Source organism: Canis aureus, chromosome 5 (genome assembly GCF_053574225.1).
Source record: "Canis aureus isolate CA01 chromosome 5, VMU_Caureus_v.1.0, whole genome shotgun sequence".
In the NCBI taxonomy this organism is placed as follows: domain Eukaryota; kingdom Metazoa; phylum Chordata; class Mammalia; order Carnivora; family Canidae; genus Canis; species Canis aureus.
Genome location: NC_135615.1, coordinates 29,915,327 through 29,935,927, shown reverse-complemented (window position 1 = coordinate 29,935,927; position 20,601 = coordinate 29,915,327). Strand labels below are relative to the sequence as shown.

At 41.1% G+C, this 20,601-nt stretch overlaps 2 long non-coding RNA genes across 5 annotated transcripts; one reads left to right on the top strand and one right to left on the bottom strand.

The window, feature by feature from the left end:
- The first annotated feature begins 1,187 nt into the window (after positions 1-1,187).
- On the top strand, positions 1,188-17,789 carry LOC144313879 (uncharacterized). 3 transcript variants are annotated; one of them, XR_013379519.1, is made up of 5 exons: positions 1,188-1,235; positions 8,969-9,092; positions 11,183-11,253; positions 13,135-13,288; positions 14,057-17,789. It is a non-coding gene; the product is annotated as an uncharacterized LOC144313879 (long non-coding RNA). The 3 variants fall into 3 exon arrangements; XR_013379517.1 differs by having other exon boundaries at positions 1,190-1,382; XR_013379518.1 differs by having other exon boundaries at positions 1,190-1,477.
- Positions 2,448-10,651, bottom strand: LOC144313880 (uncharacterized). 2 transcript variants are annotated; one of them, XR_013379521.1, is made up of 4 exons: positions 10,476-10,650; positions 4,850-6,047; positions 4,602-4,710; positions 2,448-3,631 (listed from the first exon to the last, which is right to left on the bottom strand). It is a non-coding gene; the product is annotated as an uncharacterized LOC144313880 (long non-coding RNA). The 2 variants fall into 2 exon arrangements; XR_013379520.1 differs by having other exon boundaries at positions 4,602-6,047; positions 10,476-10,651.
- Positions 17,790-20,601: the final 2,812 nt, after the last annotated feature.

Sequence of the window (20,601 nt, the reverse complement as noted above, 5' to 3'; positions counted from 1 at the left end):
GGGGTCAAATCTCAAATGGCCTCATGCCTGAACTATGCATCATTTAGAGGTTTGTTGCAAAAATATGAGATCTTTTGAGAGAATAGATGCTCATTAAACTTCATCTTTTTCCGTGAATACCCTTGAAACCCACGGCTGTCTTAGCTTAGACAGCTGAAAGTCAGGAATAGTTTCGTTTTGCAGAAGGAAACACAGCATAGAATTAGAAGGATGGGGGGACTGGGTGCTGCTGACCTTCGAAGCAGGTTTGACATAAAACAAGCCAAACAAAACCTGTAAACATTTAGCACGAAATGTTACCACTTTTTGGAAGGGAAATGCAATAAAGTCATTAAATGGTCATTTGCTTGGGGACAGTCATGACCTTCAGAACATAGCTCCATCAACCCAGCCGTCACTTGGTGAATGTGTACAAAGAGCCTCCATCTGCCCCATACCAGCTCAGGGTCGGATTTTCTCTTCTTGTGGGTATTTTGCATTTTGTTTCCGGCTTTAAGAAGCAAATTAAAAAACAAAAGCAAGAAAACAAAGGCAAAAACAAAAATCCTACTTTCCTTCTTCCTCCTCCTTGCTCCTGAACAGCAGCCCCCTCCTTTTCTGCTCCCGTCTACCTTTACAATTTCTGGCACATATGTGCTATGCTGGATGCCAGTTGTAGGTCAACAGATGTTGTCATGAAAAATAAGAACTAGGAAATTAGAAAATCTAACTGCTTTGCAAGGCTTATTAGCACAAAACTGCAGCAATATGCTTTGTATTTTTTTTTAGGAGAGGGTCTGTTTTGGGCATTCTACTCATTGTCTTGTGGACTTCTTTGTACCAAGACATAGATACATAGATTGTGCTGTGTAGATTTGTTTAATTAATTAAGAAATATGTTTTTTTTTTTTTTTTTTTTTTTTTACTTGGAAACAAAAGACTCTGGGGATATGATTCTTGAGTGGACCGCCAAAAAACTAAGAATTTAATGGGTAGTAGGATTCAGAGTCATCTGGTGCTTAGTCCAGCTTTTTTTCTTTTTTTTTTCCTGAGGTTGAGATCCTTCTGGCAGTATCATGTATCCATGAGTTTGGGAGTTGAAGGCATGTTAGAGAGATAACAGTATAAGTCCCTAAAATGTACAACCTAGTGTAGAAATTCTCTTTAGAACCTTCTAGTTAGAGGTTGCTTAGCAACTGCTTATTAAACTTTCCAGGATGGAAGGAAGCATGGACAAGGCATACCATTATGTTTGGGTAAATCTCAATATTTAGAGGCAAATTAATTTTAGACAGCTGACTTCTAGCCTTGGATGCATCCACACGCCGGGTCCTGGAGCTTCACAGAGGAAAATTTAACACTCCCATTAGCACGCCAGTCTCTCAGATGGCTGAAGTCTACAGGTACAGGTCCTCAGAGCACCCTCTACTTCCAGATCACACTTTCATTGATCTATCCACCATTGCTCTAACATCCTGGCCACCATGCTGTCTTCGTGGTAAGCCACAGACCCGTGGGGCTCTTCTGAAGGAAGGTGTGTTGGTCTGGACACCCAGTTCACTGGGTGCGAACGGATTTGTAAACTTTATCCTTTCTATGGGATAAAAATGTGTACTAAATTGCTACATTAAATTGACAACATCCTTCTTACAGAGAGTTGCCACTCTGTCTAAGAAAATTTCCAGGGAAGAAATGCTTTTACTCATGAATTCATGCTTCTTCATTTGCTGTGGGCCTTTCTACTTTCTGATTCTCATTTCCCTTCCAACCTACTCCTTTCTTGCTAGATCGCTCTTTGGTTTCCTTTGAGGGAGGAACAAGTTTCCCAAGTGGTACTCTGGTAGTTCAACACTCCAGTGATTTAAGACCTAATATTAAAGAAGAGACACGATAAAAGGCGGAGATTTTATGGACGGAAACACACTTTAAAAGTCAGCCATAAGGTGCTTGAGACAAACAGTAGTAAAACACCACAAGTGTTAGGTACACCAGTAGTAGCACTCCAAGGCACTCTGAAGCAGGAAAAATTGAGATGTTTTCTCGATAATCCAAGTACCTTGCCACCAGCAAACATCCTGTCCTACAGCTTCTTCTTTACATCAATTTTATGATTTAAAATATGACAAAAAATATGTGTTGGAGAATTACCCTGAAAGAAAACATAACTAAATGTTGACAATGATGAAGTGATGAGTCATGTTTTTCTAATTATATTTGTGTTTTTTTGGACTTTCTTTTTTGAATATTTGTTATTTTTGTAATGGGAAAAATATTTACTTTGGAGAGTGTAGTGGCCTTTTTATGGACTTCTCTTCAGCCTCGTATATGGGATAAAGTCTTATATAATATACACAAGTGTATGGGAAACCCATGGGTACTAACAACAAAAAAGCTTTCAGAGGAAACATGGTTTTGAAAAATTTTTAACTCTACAGTTTTTTTTAAGATATTTATTTATTCATGAGAGAGACAGGGAGAGAGAGAGAGAGAGAGAGGCAGAGACACAGGCAGAGGGAGAAGCAGGCTCCATGCAGGGAGCCTGACGTGGGACTCCATCCGGGGTCCCCAGGATCAGGCCTCGGGTTGAAGGCGGCACTAAACCGCTGAGCCACCCAGGCTGCCCCTAACTCTGCAGTTTTGAAAATATTTCAAACCTTCCCTTTGCTAAACAGGGAAATTCTTTGAAAACTGGCTAATGGTCTCAAAAACAGTTCAAACAGATTTATAGGAAAAAAATATTTGGGTCCTATCTTAAAATAGTCTCTTTATAAATAAAAAGCCTGACGTTTTTGAATCCAGACTCAAATAATTTCCAATGCATTTTAGATTAGGTTGTTTCATAAAGGGATGACTTAAGTTCTTAGAAGAAAGCTTGCTCCGGAATCTGGTGCGATCGTCCCATCTGACACTGAATTTCCAAAAGTAGGATGGCTCCTGTGAAAGACGCATGGTTTTCAATTTGAGGCTGATGGTCCAGAGAGCAGCACCGCTCCAACTGCCGGCTCTGCAAAGATAATAGCTTGCTGAGCCCACACTGGCCTCACTCATAGTCACCAACGCCCCTACCGTGTGCCTCATCCCATTACCATTACTCCTCATCTGTTCTACTTGAGTTGGAACGAAGGGAACAGATTTCCGAGTCTGGGAAGCATTTCTTACTTTCTTTATCTACATCCTGAGGGGTTTGAACTAAATCCTTTCCAAGACCCCTACCAGATATAAAATCCTGAGCTTCTTATATTGCATCGTCGAATGCTGGGATTGCTCACAGACACATGTGCCTGGGAACTTCCAGCAACACGCTGGAACGGAATGTCAAGAGTATGTGAAATCAGGCAGTTTTTAATCTTTGGCATTTGTAGTATATATCATCATCCGGATAACTGTTCTGTTTCTTTTAACTCTGTCTTATACAAATAGGGGATCATGCTCTTGCAGATTTCGGAGGCAGCTTTATATTCGCTCTCTTTTTCACCCTTCCATCTCTTCCTCTTTGATTTGTTCGTGGTTTGTATTTTTTATCCCATTTCTGTCCTGTTCATTCTTTGTCCTCTTGTTTTCTCTCTTTGCTTGCTGTGATGTTTTTCTACTGGAGATTCTGTGAAATTAGTTGTCCCTTGGATAGAATAAACACCAAGAGAGTACTGGCATTCTTGGGTTTAAAAAAAAAACAAAACATTAATTTTCACAACACTAAATTCGAACATCCTAGTTGGCAAATCTATATCGTTTCCTGTTCGTATAATGAAAGCGCCACCCTGACTGTGCTGGGTCGCTGTGCTGTCTTTGCTCCTACTCCTTGGGGTGTCCCTTGTACTGTCACCATCCCCCAAAACCTCCTTTCACACACAGACCTGATGTTCTATAAGCATTCCATTCTACTTAAGGCCTGATATTTATACTACCAAAATGATGCTTGGAGAAAAGCTTCCTGGATTCTTAAGTTATGTTATTATTTGTGTAGTCAAACCAAAATAACACAAAGGAAAGGACCAAGCACAGTCCTACATTTGGAAAATGGAAGACACTGCCACCTGTCTCCCTACCCCCACATGTCTAGAGGATGACTGGGCCATTCGAAGGGGTTTGCACAGTCTTAGACATGTGGATGTGGCTGAGGGAGGGGGATAATCCCAAAAGTCTTTTAGGCGACTTTGGGGGAACAGGTTTGCTAAAAGGAAAATTGTGTTGAGAGAAAAGTTCAATAGCTAATGCTGTCGGTCTAATGGAACAGGCTGTCATAAGACAACAAAAACAAAAACACGGCTGGAAAATGACTAATTTGAGGACATTTGTAATTTTGTGGCTCAGTAGCAATTATAGAGTAGCAATACATGGATCGATGTTGTCAGGCTACGAAAGCAAGAAATCTTAATCAGAAAACAAGTCATAAATACTCCTCTAGAATAATCTAGAACTTATGTCTTCAAACCTCTCTTCTTACACAAACTTCATCATTGATAGGAATTTCTAAACTAGACATTTTTAGCAATATTTTTTCAGAAATACTCTCGGTAGAAGTAGTGATAGATGAATGGGGGGCAATAGTGAATATTTGCTTAAAAAAAATCATTTTCAACTGGATCTTTCTTCCAAAGAACAGGTTTGTACCTTTTACCTACCTAGAAAATGTCCAACACCTAGCGATTCAACAGCTACTTTTATTTTCGAACGTCAAATTGTGCACACGATCCTTGTGCTATGTATCGGAAGGCCAGTGCCACGAGCACACTGAGAAAGAAAAATCTTGACATAACACATTTAAAGTGTGTTCCTCCCCACGTTCCCTCCCCAGACTCAGCCTCACTTCAGAAAGCTGAGGGGAGGATTCTGGTAAGAGGCATGCCTTCCAGGGAGGAGTGGCCCCTACCTTCTAACTGCAAGGACAAAGCGTGTTTTCATAGTTGGTATGTGGGTATCACATACATTTAACAGGTCCTGAGACTATTGGAAAATCTCCAAGTCGGTACTGACTGCCAAGGTGATTTCAAAATCCCTGGTGATTTCGGGCTCCTTACAATGCAAATGGCAGGAGATTTCAACAGTAGACACCTACGGCTCGTGCCGTGCTAAAGCAACCCTGGTGGCAACTTAGGTGTCATTCCGACACCAAGGCTTTACTTTGTGGGTCTGAAAAGGCCAGCTTTCCTGGCCTGTTATCAACTGAGATGAACTGCTGCTTCAAGGTCAAGACAAATGACAAATGACAGAATGGCTGCTGTTCCATCGTCTCTGGCCTGCCAACATGTGGGTCAACTTGTGCCTCTTCCCTGTCGATCTGACACGGTGTTTCTACAATCTATTGCCCTCCAGCAGGCATTTCATCCTAGTGAATTCAGCATCACTGCTGAACCATCCCTTGCATCTCCTTTTGTTCTCCAAAGGAAGGTGGCATCCTGGGTCCTCAGAGTTTACAGCTTTATTGCGATAAAGGGGATGAGAGGAAGTGGGGGACAGAAGTGCCTCTGGGGGATCCTCTTGCTCGCATTCAATCTTGAATTGAGAGCAGTTGCCTGGGAAACAAAGCCTAAAAAAATTTTTTTTTTTTCACATGCATCTTCAAATCTTCCAATGGCAGGATGTGCTTCTGGGTTGAGAGCAATGAAGCTCTTCAGTTCTGAAGGCCCAAGAAGATGAGGTTTATTATCTTCCCAGCCCAGCTGAGCATATCACAGATACTTTCTATCATCCTGCTAATCAACTAGAACATGCATATGTGAAAAACAGAAACAAAAAAGGTTAAACAGAAACAAAAAAGATTAAACCGTTCTTTTCTGGTGGCCTGAGTTGAGAGGCGTCAGGGAGCAGCAGAGAGGTTGCAGCAATGCCGTTAGAAGACTCATTCCTGGAACATGCCTCGAACCGGTAACTTAGCTTGCGCACTCAGTCTGTGTGTCTGCCAGGCTCAGCTGCTAGAGCGAATGATTATCTGGGCCTCTGAGACTGTATCTTAGGCCTGCTGGTCAGTGTCTTTCAATATTTATTGAGTTCTGATGTCGCCAGTGTCTGGGTGGGAAAAAAAAGTTCCTTTATCCTCTTATGTTCAATGACGAGGCCTGTGAATTAAACTGACAAAAGACAGAGACATAAGAGAAAAGGTTTATTTTGTTTGTACAGGAAGCTTCACAGAAAACAGGTGAAAAACAGAAGTTGTTTGGCTTGAGAGTTTATAGGCCATTTTAACAAAGGGGATGAATTGTGGAGAAGAGACTAGTTGAAGGAAAAGGGATTTGGGCTTCAAGGGGCAGTAAATATACGGGGGAGACGAATGGAAGATAAACAGCATTTAGTAATGTTTGTTGTGCAGACTCAAATCAGTGTGTCATCTTCTTCTTGCTACAGGAGAGGAGACACTTTCACACTAGAAGCGTGTGCCCTGCTTTTAGGTGGAAAAGAGGAGGGCAGCGTGTTCCTCCTGCATCTGCTGTTTCTCATTGCCTTCAGCTCAAAATAATCCTCATGCCAAAATGGCATCTTTTGGGGTGGCATGCCCTAATCCCCTTCATTATCATTGCATTGCCGTACTGCTGTTTTTGTTTTTGTTTTGTTTTTTTTGCCCTCCTATGCATAGACTAACTTGTTGATTCATTACTGATTAAATGAAGACATGAATTATAAAAGCAGACTCTTTTGCATTGAAAGCATCAAAGAAAGGTACTAATTTTTGACATTTCACCAGCTCAAGCATATGTATTGACTGGGACTTTTTTCTTTCCCTTCAGAAATACATTCAGTAGAAATGTTGATTGTGCTAGAGATAATGATCATAATGAGTGTGCGTGTGTGCCTCTGTCTGCTACCAACTGTATGAACACAAGACAAATGTTTGGAATGGAAATTATGCTTCCCTTCTAAAGGGTAGTATTATGTATTTTATTCCTCAAACGCATAATCAAGTAACAAGAAAGCCTCAACAAGTCTGTGGGAGGGGAGGGCCATTACTTCACCAGTTTTAGTGTCCTATGAGTTACAAAAACAGAAGACATTTATGTTGGGGATGGCCTCAATAATTCATTATTAAATAAGCAACAATTCGCACTTCTCTGAGCAGTGCATTTTTTTCATGTTCCCAGAGTCTTTTTTTTTTTTTTAATGTTGTTATTTATTTATTTGAGAGAGAGAGAGAGAATGCATGTGCTAGGAGGGGGAAGGGACAAAGGGAGAAGGAGAAGCAGACTCCTTGCTTAATGGGGAGCCTGGTGCAGGACTCGATCCCAGGACCCTGGGATCATGACCTGAGCCACAGGCAGATGCTTCACCGATTGAGCCACCCAGACGCCCCACGTTCCCAGAGTCTTAGGCACATACCAGGAGTGCTCTAAATTAGTAAACAGTTATGTAGTTTCTTCAAGAGCAGATAACTTGCTTTCAGATGAACCCCGCTTCCTCTGCCTGGTATTTATTTACTTCATATCTTCCGATGTCCAAATCCAGTCCACTGCTTCATATCTATTTCAAATGCCGTCTCACACTTAACTTCTTTTGATGCCTCTCCCCCCATTTCGAACTGCGATGGCAATTTTTTCTGTCTCTCTCACAAAACTATCACTGTCTATCATGCTTGTCACTTAGTTGTGTGCCTTATATCTTCTACAAAAGTGTGAGCTCCTGAAAACAGAGTCAGAGACTAGCACAGTGCCTTGATCAGATCAGTGCTCAGTAAATATTTCACAAATAAATGAAAAAGGGGAGATAATACAGTGAGGTCTTGATTAGTCTTGATTTGATTAGCTGCTTTGTTGATTATGTTTGGGAAACCTTGTGCTCACTTATTTTCAATTGGTAGATGCTTGAGAAACAGGATTTAATATTAATAACAATCTGAGCCAAAAAATGAAAAAAAAATAAATCTTAGGTGACATCATGAACAACAAAGCCAAACACATAATTTGGTGCAATGTGAAATAGAAATAGCTTTGGGATTGCTCTCTGTTTTTGCATTACTTATTGATTTGATCTTGCTATAGGCAGGGAGGCATAGAAGTTGACTGTAGTATACGAACAAGTTGGGGCAGGGAAACAGTCTTCTTGGAACTTAAGAGATAAAACTGTTTTCTTCGAAGGACTGCTTGCATTCAGTGGACAAAATGGTTCTGACTTAACGACATCAACAATATGGTCAGGAACGACCCAAATGGCATCTTTCTAAAGGGAACTGGAGATAGATGTCTGGGCATCTTTACAAATGAACTTTTCAAATATCCAAAAAAAGAGTTGCAGGGAGCATTTCTGACACACAGGGAAATAAAGACCTCATATGAATTTGAATGGAAAGAGTAAATTTCCTCACTACCTCATAGTTGCCAAGAGAAAAAATTCACTCAGGTGGTGTGACTTGTTTTCAGTGAAAAATTGGGGGAAAAAAGGGGGAATGATCGACAAACCCATTTTTAAGTAATAAAGAAACCATCGTAGAGATCTAAAGGGAAATCTAATAAACATAATAAAAAGCGCTAAGCACAATAACAAGAAAAAAATGTACAGAGCATGTAACAAATTCCATAAAAAGATGTCTATTCTGTTTTTCAATAAAATGACAATTCACTTTGTACAGGGAGCGAAGCTTCATTGCTTCTGTCAGTCAAAGAAAGTAACCCAAATATTGACCTTTACCAGTTCCCTACAGATTAGGAAGCTGTTTCTTGTAATAAAGATTCTGGTTCTGAGAAGTTGAATTTGCAGAAATCTGCAAACTTAAACCTGTCCACATGTTGGAGAATTGAGAAATTAAGGAGGCTATGTTCTTCAATCCAACATCCTTTCTGTTGTAGGACCAATGGGTGAACACAACACACTCCTCTCATCTGTGAAAAATGATGTGAGTTGCAAATTCTACGTTGCATAGGCTTCTGATGACTATAGAGCTGACCCTTGAACTATACCAGGTCCACACAGGCAGAAGTTTTTCAATAAACATAGTACAGTAGTATCAATGTGTTTTCTGTTATGATTTTCTTTTTTTTAAAGATTTTATTTATTTATTTGACAGAGAAATAGAGAGGAATAGCAGAGACAGAAGAAGAAGCAGGCTGTCTGCTGAGCAGGGTTGGATCCCAGGACCCTGAGATCATGACCTGAGCCGAAGGCAGACACTTAATCAACTGAGCCACCAGGTGCCCATGTTAGGATTTTCTTAATAACATTTTCCTTTCTGTAGCTTGCTTTATTGTAAGAACACAGCTTCTGTATTAGATATAACATACAAGAGATGTGTTAATCAACTTTGTTATTGGGCTTCTGGTCAACAGTAAGCTATTATTAGTAGTAAAGATTTTGGAGAGTCAAAAGTATACACGATTTCTGACTGTGTGGGGCATTGGCACCCCTAACCCCCACCTTCTTCAATGGACTGTATATTAATATTCTTTATTGCTGTCATGTATAAGATGGTATCTCTGGTGGGTTCCATAACCCTACAGGTTTGACATTCTGTTTTCAGAGAGAGTTCCCCTGGGCCCAGGACAAGCCAGCTGAAGGCATCAACCTGAACTATTGACTATGAAGCCACTAGCCACATATGGCTATTGAGCACTTGAGATGTGGCTAGCCCGAACTGAAATGTGCTGTCCGTGTAAAATACAAGCCAGATTTTGAGGGCTTAGGCTGAAAAAAGAATGTAAACTATCTCAATATTTTTTTATACTGATTGCATGTTGCAATGACAAACTTGGAATATATTTGATTACCTAAAATATATTATTAAAATTAGGCTCACCTGTTTCTTTTTACAGAAATGTGGCTTTCATGTGTGTGGCTTAATTTACTGTGACTATTTGAATTGAAAATTACATCTGTGACTGGCATTTGTGCTCACATTCTATTTCCATTGGACAACTCTGGTATAGGGGACAGACCTTCCTTTACAAGAAAGGCCTGTGGCACGTACAGGCTCTAGGTCATGGTCTGCAAAATGCTCAGGGCTAGAACCGAGAGGCTGTGGGAGATTCCATCAGCGTTTGGGAATGTGTGACCTGCAAAGCCAGAGATAAAATAGTAAAATCTGGTCTTGAGACATATATATGCTCCTCCTGTTTCTTCGAGCCTCAAGGCTGGATTCCTTAAAACAATATTGTATGAAGATATTTATGTAAACAACGCTAGTTCTTCAAAAACAATTCTTATCAACTGGGGTCTTTTGGGCTTGGGATGTGGCCTTCCTTTCATGCCACAGATTTACTGTCCTAAGGAATGATGCCTGAAATATCATATGTTCATTAAAATAAAACTGGTACCATTGACATTAACCATTAAGAAGTTGTTACTAACTCCAGTGATGAGTCAGAGCCCGAACAAGAAAGCAACTCAAAGTGTCATTAGAAATTCCTTCTTTATCTTTCTTTCATTGTGTTTTTTTCCTTTGACTAAAACTCCCTGTGAGAAATCAAATACATTCAATAGGCAATAATATTATCTAGTGTAGTCTTAGCCCGTTTGGGCTGCTAAAGCAAAGAACCATAGACTGAGTGGTTCATGAACAACAGACATTTATTTCTCACCGTTTTGGAAGCCAGAAGTCCAAGGTCTGGGTGCCAGGGTGGTTAGGTCGTGGTGAGACCCCTCTTCTGGGCTGCAAAACTGTTGACTTTGTGTCCTCACGCCGTGTAGACAAAATGCACAGCTCCCTGGCCTCTGTGACAAGGCTGCTGATCCCATTATGACGACCCCATCCTTATGACCTCATCACCTCCCAGAAGCTCCCAGCTCCAAGTACCATCACACTGGGGATTGGGTTCCAACAAATGAATTTTTTAGGGACTCAAATTTCAGTCCATAATAACTCTGCTTTTTAAAAGCGATTTGTAATCTGTATTTTCATTAAGACTATCGTATTTGAATTGTATGAAAGTCCTAAAAAGTATTCAGGAACAGATATGATGGGCTCTATTTTATGGACAATGTCACTTGAGCTTTGATCCACTTCTCTAAATTACTAAAGGGAAAGGTGGATCAGAGTGTCAGCCTCAATGCCCAGACTTTCTGTTTCTCCTTTCCTTCTGCACAGTTGGTGGGCTGCCATATTGTCGTGGTTAAGCATAAGGCCATAGGGTCTGGATCCCAATCACCCACTTACTTGCTACACTGAGAGGTGAACGTACAGAACCTCTCTGCACCTCAACCTCCTTATCCATAAAATACCAATAACTATTATACTTTTCTCCTGAAAAAATCATGGGAAATGAATAACCTAACACCTATTTCACAGATGCAGAAATTGAAGCCCAGAGATGTCAAGTAACTGGCCCAGGCCACAGAGCTCAGCAGTGGGAGAGCCAGGTTTGAAACAAAGTTAAACTCCAAAACCTATACTTCTTTTTTTCCCTAAATGAGGCTGTCAAAGTTTTGCTTTATTTTCCATTCTTTGGCAAGCATAATGAATTTGTTAATTGAGATAGACTCGGTGGGGCATAATCATAAAGCCACCTTCAAATCTAAGTTTGGGCCAATTCTTATTCTGTCCCAACAGGTGGCTTCTATAGCTTTCTGATCCTCCTCCTCCTCCTCCCCCTCCTCCTCGTCCTCCTCCTCCTCCTCATCATCCTCCTCCTCCTCCTCCTCCTCCTCCTCCTCCTCCTTCTTCTTCTTCTTCTTCTTCTTCTTCTTCTTCTTCTTCTTCTTCTTCTTTCTTCTTTCTTCTTCTTCTCCTTCTTTAAGCTTTCTTGCAGCATAATTGACAAAAAAATGGTAAAATAGTTAAAGTGTATATCATAATGACATACACTGTGAAAACTTTCCTCCCATTTAGTGAACATGTACTTCACCTGTTCAGTTTTTCCAATGAGAACATTTAAGTTTTATTCTTCTAGCAAATTTCAACTCTATGATACTGTGTTATCAACTATAGTCATTATGTCATGCATGGGATCCTCACACCCTACTCATCTCATAGATGAAAGTGTAAGACAGTGTAAGAAGTTTTACCAATGTTCCCCTCTATCCCACTTTTCAACTCTATACTTTTATGAGTTGGATTTTTTTTTTTCAGGTTTCACCTATCAATGATACCATGTAGTATTTGTCTGTCTCTGTCTGGCTTATTTCGGTTTACATCATGCCCTCAAGATCCATCTGTATTGTTGCAAGTGGCCAGATTTCCTTTTTTCTCATGGCTAAATAATATTCTATTATAATGATAAAGATCTAGATAGAGAGATATATAAATCTGTATCTCTATTTCTATGTATCACATTGCCCTTATCTCTTCATCCACTGACAGACACTTAGATTGTTTCCATGTCTTGGTTATTGTGAATAATGCTGCCCTGAACATGAGAGGACAAATATCTCCTTGGGATACCATTTTCATTTTCTTTGAGTCTATACCCAAAACTGGGATTGCTGGGTCATATAGAAATTTTAATTTTTTGAGGAACCCCTATACTGTTTTCTGCAGGGGCTATACCAATTTACATTCCCATCTGGTCCATTTCAGTCATGAGAACTTTCCAGTTTCAGCAATTAAAATATCCAGCTCAGATGACCAACACATATTCAGAACTCTTACTCCACTGGGAACATCTCCTTCCCTCTGTGCTACTCAGACTGGGAAACCGGATGGGGGAGCAGGCTGCAGCATCCCTTTACTTGGTTAGCCCCTCCTTCCCTGTCCTCACATTCATCCCTGGCCTAATCAACAAGCAGGAGAGGATTAGGAGGTGAAGTGGTTGATCCTGTCTTGACCCAGCATCCACACTCTGGCCTACAGCTCTCTCTCCTCAGCAGACTGTACCATGGGGCTCTTTTGTGAGTTGTGCAGAATACGGTTCAGCTGGTATTGGGTTCCACTCTTCCCTCTTCTTGGGCCTCTGCAAGGCACCTTTGTGCCACTTTCCCTGGGCACTTCTCTTGGACAGAGCCTACTGGCTCATGGGACTCCCAGGCTTCCTGATGCCACCTCCCTGCCTGGGCAAGTGCAGGGACCTCCTACTGTAGCTCTGCCTTTTCCTGTCCTTCACAGCCTTGAACACTGTCATCAGCTTTATATTCCATAGGCGGGCATCAGACACCCATATTCTCTGTACCTCTCAACTCCAGGGGACAAACAGCAGGTGTCCCTTTCAAGCCTCTCGCAAGTTATAAGAAGGAAGAGGCAACCCCCTGAAGAAATGCCAACAATTTTCTCCAAGGCTTACCTCCACTCTTCTATTGGACTGCCAGGTCCCCACACACTTTGGGAGATGGAGGATGAGCCAACCATCCCAAAACCACCTTGCAAGTCCTGCGTATGCAGACTGGATTCAACTTCACTTTGGAACAGAGGATACTTGACACCTTTTTTCCTGCGGCCCTGGAGGCCCAAGCCATGACTGAGGTGAAATGTCTCTTCCATTTGATCCATCCTGTACTCTGAGTACTTTTCTTCTGCGTCTGGCGCATCATAATTGATCAGTTAGTCTTTGCTTCTATTATTTCCCGAGATCTGCTGCTGTAACTTTGGACAAGTTGCCTAAGTTCCCTCCGCTTCAGTTTGTCAGGGTCCTGGTCAGGCGCCGGCAGGGGAAAGCCCTGCCCTAGCCCCAGAATGGGTGATGACGAAGCATTCCCCAGCTAGTGGCAAGCTTTCTGCCTCTCCTAGGGCCATGGCAGCCCTTTTCAGAGCAGACCTGGGGGTGCAGCCCCCTGAGGAACGTGCCCTAGGGAAAAGGTAATTTTGATACGCAAAAGAAAAGCAGGGATAACCATAAAGGACACTATGGAAGGGCATAAAAAAAGATGGTCAGCCTACCTTTGCTGGAGAGAGGACAGCCCCCCAGGGGCAGGAGACCAGAAGCAGATGCAAAGACAAGCCAGCAGAAGTCTATAGAAATCCCAGCCAGTGGGACACACAGTAACCATCAGCCAGCAGGTAGGCTTCAGTCTCTGTATCAGATCATTTCCACTCTAAGTGGAGAGAAGTAATACAGTTTACTTGGCAGCATCTTTGTTTGTTAAACAAGTTGGGATGAAAGCTAGAGCCTAGATTATTTATCCTCATCTGAAATGTATGAAAATAACTCTTAAAACATACATTTTGGCATAGACAGGGAGGAGTCCTTAATGAAGCATTTACTTGTGTCTGATTTTTATTTGTTTTTACCAGGTTCATTTAATCTGATAGATGGTGTAAACCGCCAAGTAACGCCGCTGGAATCTCACAAAGATGAGTAATGCTGGGGCACCTGGGTGGCTCCGTAGGCGAAGCGTCTGCCTTCGGCTCAGGTCAGGATCTCAGAGTCCTGGGATCGAGCCCCACAAGGGGAGCCTGCTTCTCCCTCTGCCTCAGCTGCTCCCCCTGCTTGTGCTCTCTTTCTCTCTCAAATAAATAAATAAATAAAACCTTAAAAAAAAAAAAAACTGTGTAATGCTGAGGATGGTTCTTACCCTGAGACACAGCCTCTGTGTTGTGGTAGCCACAGGGGCTTGTCGGTGTCAGCTAGGGCTTCCATAACAAGACAGGGCTTACCAGCGCTTGAACAACAGACACTGATTCTCCAACAGGTCTGGAGGCTGGAAGTCTAAGATCAAAGTGCTGGCAGGGTTGATATCTGGTGAGATTTCTCCTCTTGGCTTGCAGAAGGCTACCTTCTCGCCGTCCGCCCACATGACCTGCCTTTTCTGTGTGAGCTCACATTCCCTGTGTCTCTTCCTCTTACAAGAGCACCACCATCCTATTCAATCAGGACTCCACTCTTACAACCTCATTTAATCTTTATTACATCCTTGAAAAGTCCTGCCTCCAAAAACAGTCACATGCGGGCCTAGGGCTTCAGCATATGAATTTGAGGGGGGACCCGATTCAGTTTGTGACAGAGCTGTGCATAAATGTTCCTTTCCTTATCCTGGGCCATTTGGGAAGACTGCACATCCTGCTTTCTTGGAATTCAGATGTGTCTCAGGGGTGAGAGAGTATGGCACCTGCTTTGTCACTCGCTTTGTTGAATGAGATGTGCGATGAGGTGACATGCAAACAGGGAAGAGGCTTAGATTTTAATCTAAGGCATGAACTACCACTTTGCCTTCCCCTTGAAACATCTGTTCTGGAGATGCTCCTGCTTCCAGGGAAGCCCAATGAGCGGAGCACCCATGCTAATCAGTGCTGTCCATATACGCAAGAAAGAAATTAAAAAAAAATATATATATATTTAAGTTTGTTTTATCATTGAGATTTGGGGGTTACCTATTGTTTGTACATGACCTAGCCCATCCTGACTTATGCAAAGGTCAAGTATTCGTTTGCTGTGACATTTGAGACTTATAACACCCAACATGCATCTTTACATCTTCTCTTCCTAGACTAGGTCATAAAACAGTGTACAATGGTACTTACTCTGGCAACTTATTTTTATTTTTTTGTTCTTTTCTGAGCATATATGGAGCTAATATCTATATTATGTTATCTAACCTGGTAATTCTTAGACCAGCTTTTCTTCCAACCTACAAGCCAACCTTCCCAAATGACCTGGAATCCTCCCCATTAACGCACTGCCAGTGCCTTCAATTCCACATGCTCAAAACCAAGCTTGTCCTGCCCTGAACTCCAGTACTTTCTCCTGCTCACCACTTTTATGATCACCCCAGCTGCTAACCTCAGAGACATTTTGTGTGTGCATCAGAGGTAGAGGAAATATATCTTTGAAATCTTTCTATTTTTACAAAAATCGTTTTTGGAAAATTTCAAACATTTACAGAAGTCGACAGAATTGCACAATGAACCTCCACGTACCCATCATCCAGCAACTAATAATCAGTTCACAGCCAATCTTATTTTTTGTTTTTATATCTACCCCACTCAGATTATTTTGAAGTTATAAATGCTTCAGTATGTATTTCTAAAAGATAGGGATTCTAAAAAAATAACAGCCACAACACTTTATCACTGAAAAATAATTAACATAATATCATGTTTTGAGTCAGTGTTCCACTTCTGGTTGTCAATTATCTTGTAATTTTGTTGTTGTGGTTGACATCTACCTGAATCAAATAGAAATAAAATCCACACACCACAATCAGTTGATCTATTTCTTGTCAAAAATGCTCGATCTCTGATTCCTCCTCTGTCTTCCTTTTTCCTTACAATTCATTTGTTGAAGAACCCACTGTATTTGTCTGGTAGGTTTTCCCACAGTTAGAATTTTGTTGATTAGATTATCAGAAAAGTTTGTTTAGTGTATTCTATAGTCCCCCACATTTCCTATAAATAGATAGTTTGATAAAGAGGCATGATATGCATTATTTGGCAAAGCTGCTGCATAGGTGACGTATTATATTTCTAATAGGAGGCTCATGATAATATTAGCAGCCGTTGATGGTAATTGTCCAGGCCAGTGGTTTTCAATCTTGAGTATGCACCAGAATCACCTGGCAGGCTAATTAAACTACAGATTTTTGAGGCTCCACCTTTGTTTCTGATTCAGTAGATCTGGGTTTGGCCCAATAACCTCCCAGGTGATACTGATGCTGGTGGTCCAGTGACCATACTCTGAGAACCACAGACCTAGAACTATTATTTTGTTAGTGGTTGAAAGGTAGTGATGTTCTAGTCTATCGTTTCTTCTTAATTCATTAATTGGAATACATGTATGCAAGGAAATGATCCAAATTGTTGAGTCTGTGTAAGGAAGGTGCTATAAATGTTTGATTCTTTCCCTTTGTTTACCAGTTTCCAAAGCAGGTTGGAAAATTTCCTCTGGAGGTAACCAGTGGCCTGCGTGTGTGGGTGGGTGTTTCACTCCATTGAAGTTATTATTTTATTGATCTTCAGGCTGCCTCATCTTTAGCCACAGGAACCTTGGAGACAATTTGAGTCTGCATTCTTCCTTGTCAAATACCTAGTGCTCAGTCTGGCAGCTACACCTTTGCATGTCGCCATCCCTGGCCCACCCTCCTCCCCACCGCAGCTCATTTTACACATGAGTATCTGTCCTGTGAACCTGTCTTGTGAAGTTCCAGTCATGTCATTACTTGCTCAAAAAATTCTCAGTGACTCACCAAATTAAATACAGACCTTGACATTGGCATTTGAGTCCTTCCTGGTATTGTATCTTTATTCTAGTTTTTCGTACTCCTGCCCTGAAATTGGAAGGCCCACCTCAGAGCCCTTGCTCATCCCGCTTCTCTGCCTTGGCTGTCCCCATTCTCTCTGCCAATACTTCGTTCATCCCAAATGCCACTCATCTCATGGATCTCTTCCTGATGTCTTCAGTTAGGAAGCTGAGCTCTTCTGTGGCATTTGCCTGCATCTGTACTTCTCTTGAAAGTATTTGCTTGTAGGCTTTGTATTTCGGTCACTAGCGGGCTTGTCTATTACTCTCTGTTGTAAAGATGGTCTCTTGATTATTTCATTCAACTTCATACTTATGTGGCACCTTGTTCTACAACTTCCAGGTACTAAATGCATATTTGTAGGATTATGTTGAATATGAAGTATTAGCTATGAACTCAACTGATATGTGTATATGTATATTTATAGCTTTGTAAATACTTATATTTACATATATCTTCTGCCTATGAATTCCAAAGCACTAAAAAATGTCCATTTTTTTCCTGCATCATCCAAAGCAGCAACATAATTCTGCAGAGAGACAATTTACAGGGATCCAGTAATCTCCCTTTCTCTGTTTCAATAAGTTAGGAGAACAAATAATTCTCTTCTTCCTCTACCCGTAACTTCCTCTTCTGTGAAATCCTTCATCTCACTCCAGTCCACAAAGATCTGAACCTCCGTCAGTAAATTCGGGTGGTCCAATTTATCTGATATAGTGTATACTGCTCTGTCTGGTTACATATCATTCAAATATGTCTGCGTGCTGACTGGTCCACCAGGCTAAATTTTGAAAGATGTTTTTTTTTTTTTTTTTTTTTTTTTTTTGAAAATCAGCTTTCAGGAATAATAGATGAGAAAACTCACCTGCCTTTGTTGTGAGCAAATTGGAGAGAGGTTTCCCACACTTCATGGTGCTGTACCCTGAAAAGCCAGAAGGAAAAAATCAGGTGAATAATTTTTATGTCTGTTGCTATGACAACTAACCCAGCCACTTCTGCGAGGATATGGACAATTATGCCAAAGCAGGGATTCTCAGCCTGGAGTCCCCTCACCACGCTGCCAAGTAAACCTTCCAAATCTACCACCCCCCCCAACCCTTGGCAACATGAGAAACAAAATCAAGTGTACCAGATTCACATCCTGTTCTGGGGGAACACCTGTAAGAAATGCCTCACTTGATTAATGCTAGAAACCAGAATAGATTGCCTTGGTGCAATATTATGGCACCAACCATCTGGAGGGGCCATAGGATTCACAAGTCATGCCTGAGATCACGAGCGGCGAGCTGCTGATATTCACAAAGAAAATGACCACTGTCTTACTTTCTCACAATGCAAGTGCTTGAGGTGGCTTCCAACATTCCACTGTGGTTGCTGAAAGGGAGTTTCATTTCAGGTATTGAGTAAATGCAATTCTCCATTTTACTCTCAATACTCTGATAGGCTGGAGGCCTAAGAATACCTCTGTTTGGGATTCTAATTGTACTGTTATCTGAATTCTTAAAATGATTTTGGAAGCATTTGAGATTACTGGTAGGGTTCTCTTAAGAATCCATTTGGGGTTAAAATTTAGTCCCTCTGCTGCCCATTGGTCCTTCATGGGTTAAAAAAAAAAGCCACCATTTTTATTTTATGAATCTAAGCAAATCTCCTCTCTCCCCCTTAAATAAGAAAAATCCCATCTGCAGAAGGCCAAAAAAAGTCAAATATACAATCTGCAAAGAAATGACTTTCACTTGTATTTTGAAAACAATACCAAGTTTGAAAAGGAAAGGTAAAAAATTTTCTGGGAATGATTTCTGAGAGTGTGCACGTGTGTGTGTGTGTAGGGAAGGAGAGGACAGATTGGTTAACCACAGGGTGGTGTAGGAAGCAGGAATTTGGGATTGCTATTTTCTTCTGCCTTTTTTCCTGAGGTGCTAAATTTTAGCACAGCGCTCCTTGTTCCTTAATTAATGATTAAACAAATTCAATTCATGATTTAACTTAATTAAACAACTAATGAATTTGTGTATGCAGGAATCATTAATGTGGCGTCTGAGGCAGGGCCTCTAGGGCATGGTTAACTCAGTTCTTCACAGCTCAGTAAATAGTATCTAGAGCTGTACACATGTCTCTTTGCCTTATATGCCACACCCCTGCTATGGAGCTGATGCATTCTATTCGGGGTTAGAGACATGCATAGATGCTATATGCACACATTACCCTTTGCGTATGAGGATAATTTTTCTGGTACATCTGCTAAGAGATACATATTTCCAAATGTAATTCCACCAGTGGCAATCAGCTTAGTTATTTTTTAAAAGCTATTGAGACCTATTATAGAAGCACATTAGGAGGACAAAATGCAATCTTGTTATATTTTTAGATATTCTCATTTCTTTTTTAAAGCACAATGATATCTTGGAAACCCAACTTAAAGGCCACTCTGTGAAGTAGAAAATTTGAAAAGAAACAGTTTTCATGACTCTCAAGTGGAGTCCCTTACCTTGGGATGATAGGATGTGCTCTGTCTCCTGGGTAGAGGTAGCATTTTGGAATAAGGGTAAGAGAGAGAGAAGACAGCCATCACATATCAATGCTTCATAACTGTCTTGTGCTTTGGATACATTAGCTCATTTGGGATGTTTTCATCTTGATTTTCAAGGAGGGAAGCAGGGCCTGAAGACATGAGCTAACCTGTCCAAGGTCACCCAGCTAATACGCAGCGTAACTTCGGAAGCTTCGATGTCTGTCTGTGTCTGGGCTATATCATTCATCTAAGCATGTCTGGCACGCACCTAATTGATAGCTTGAGGTTCTAATGTACTTGACAACAGTTTGTTTTCTGAAGTAGGCAAACATTTCCCTTGGAATCTCATTGACACTATTAATTTGCTTAGCAAACCATTTTATCCTGAGTAGTGCCAAGGAAAATTTTAGTGATCCCCTGTCTTAATTGTCATTGACTTCAAACTGGGAAATCCTATTTAATGAGGTCACACTGTAGATGTACATAAAAGATATGAAGGCTTCCCACCTGGGTTACACATATAGTGCAGGCCCAGACTTAGAGCAAAACTCTGATGAGGAAAAGCAGAGAGCAACTGATAGTGTTGTCATGGGGAAAGCAAAACTTCGAGTTGTGCACTTGCCTTTTTAATTTGCAAAATACATTTAAACAACCAACACTGCATTAAGTTCTTCTCTGGATATCTTTATTTTGGAGATAGAGTTGTTTCAACTCATTACTTTTTTCATCCTGTGTAGACAAATGATAGGATCTCCTGGGAATGGCTCTTTCTGCTGACCCCAGCCTTTTTCCACAAGCACAGTGGCTCTGTGAGAGTGAATGGATTAAAATGAGCCTATTTCAACAAACTCCTGAGTCTATATTTATTGATCACTCCTGGACTTTTCAGAAGTGTGCCTTTTTCTTGAACAGGCTCATGGCACAAGCCACTTGAGATATGACACTAGTCAACAGCTTCTAAATTCACAAAACACAGAACCTAAGCAGTCCGGGTACCTGTAAGGTTGGTGGATGGCAGAAGAGGGATGGGTCATGTATGAGAAGCCTCAAAATGCCAACGTCCTTGCTCTGGGTAGGATCAGTAGGATTCC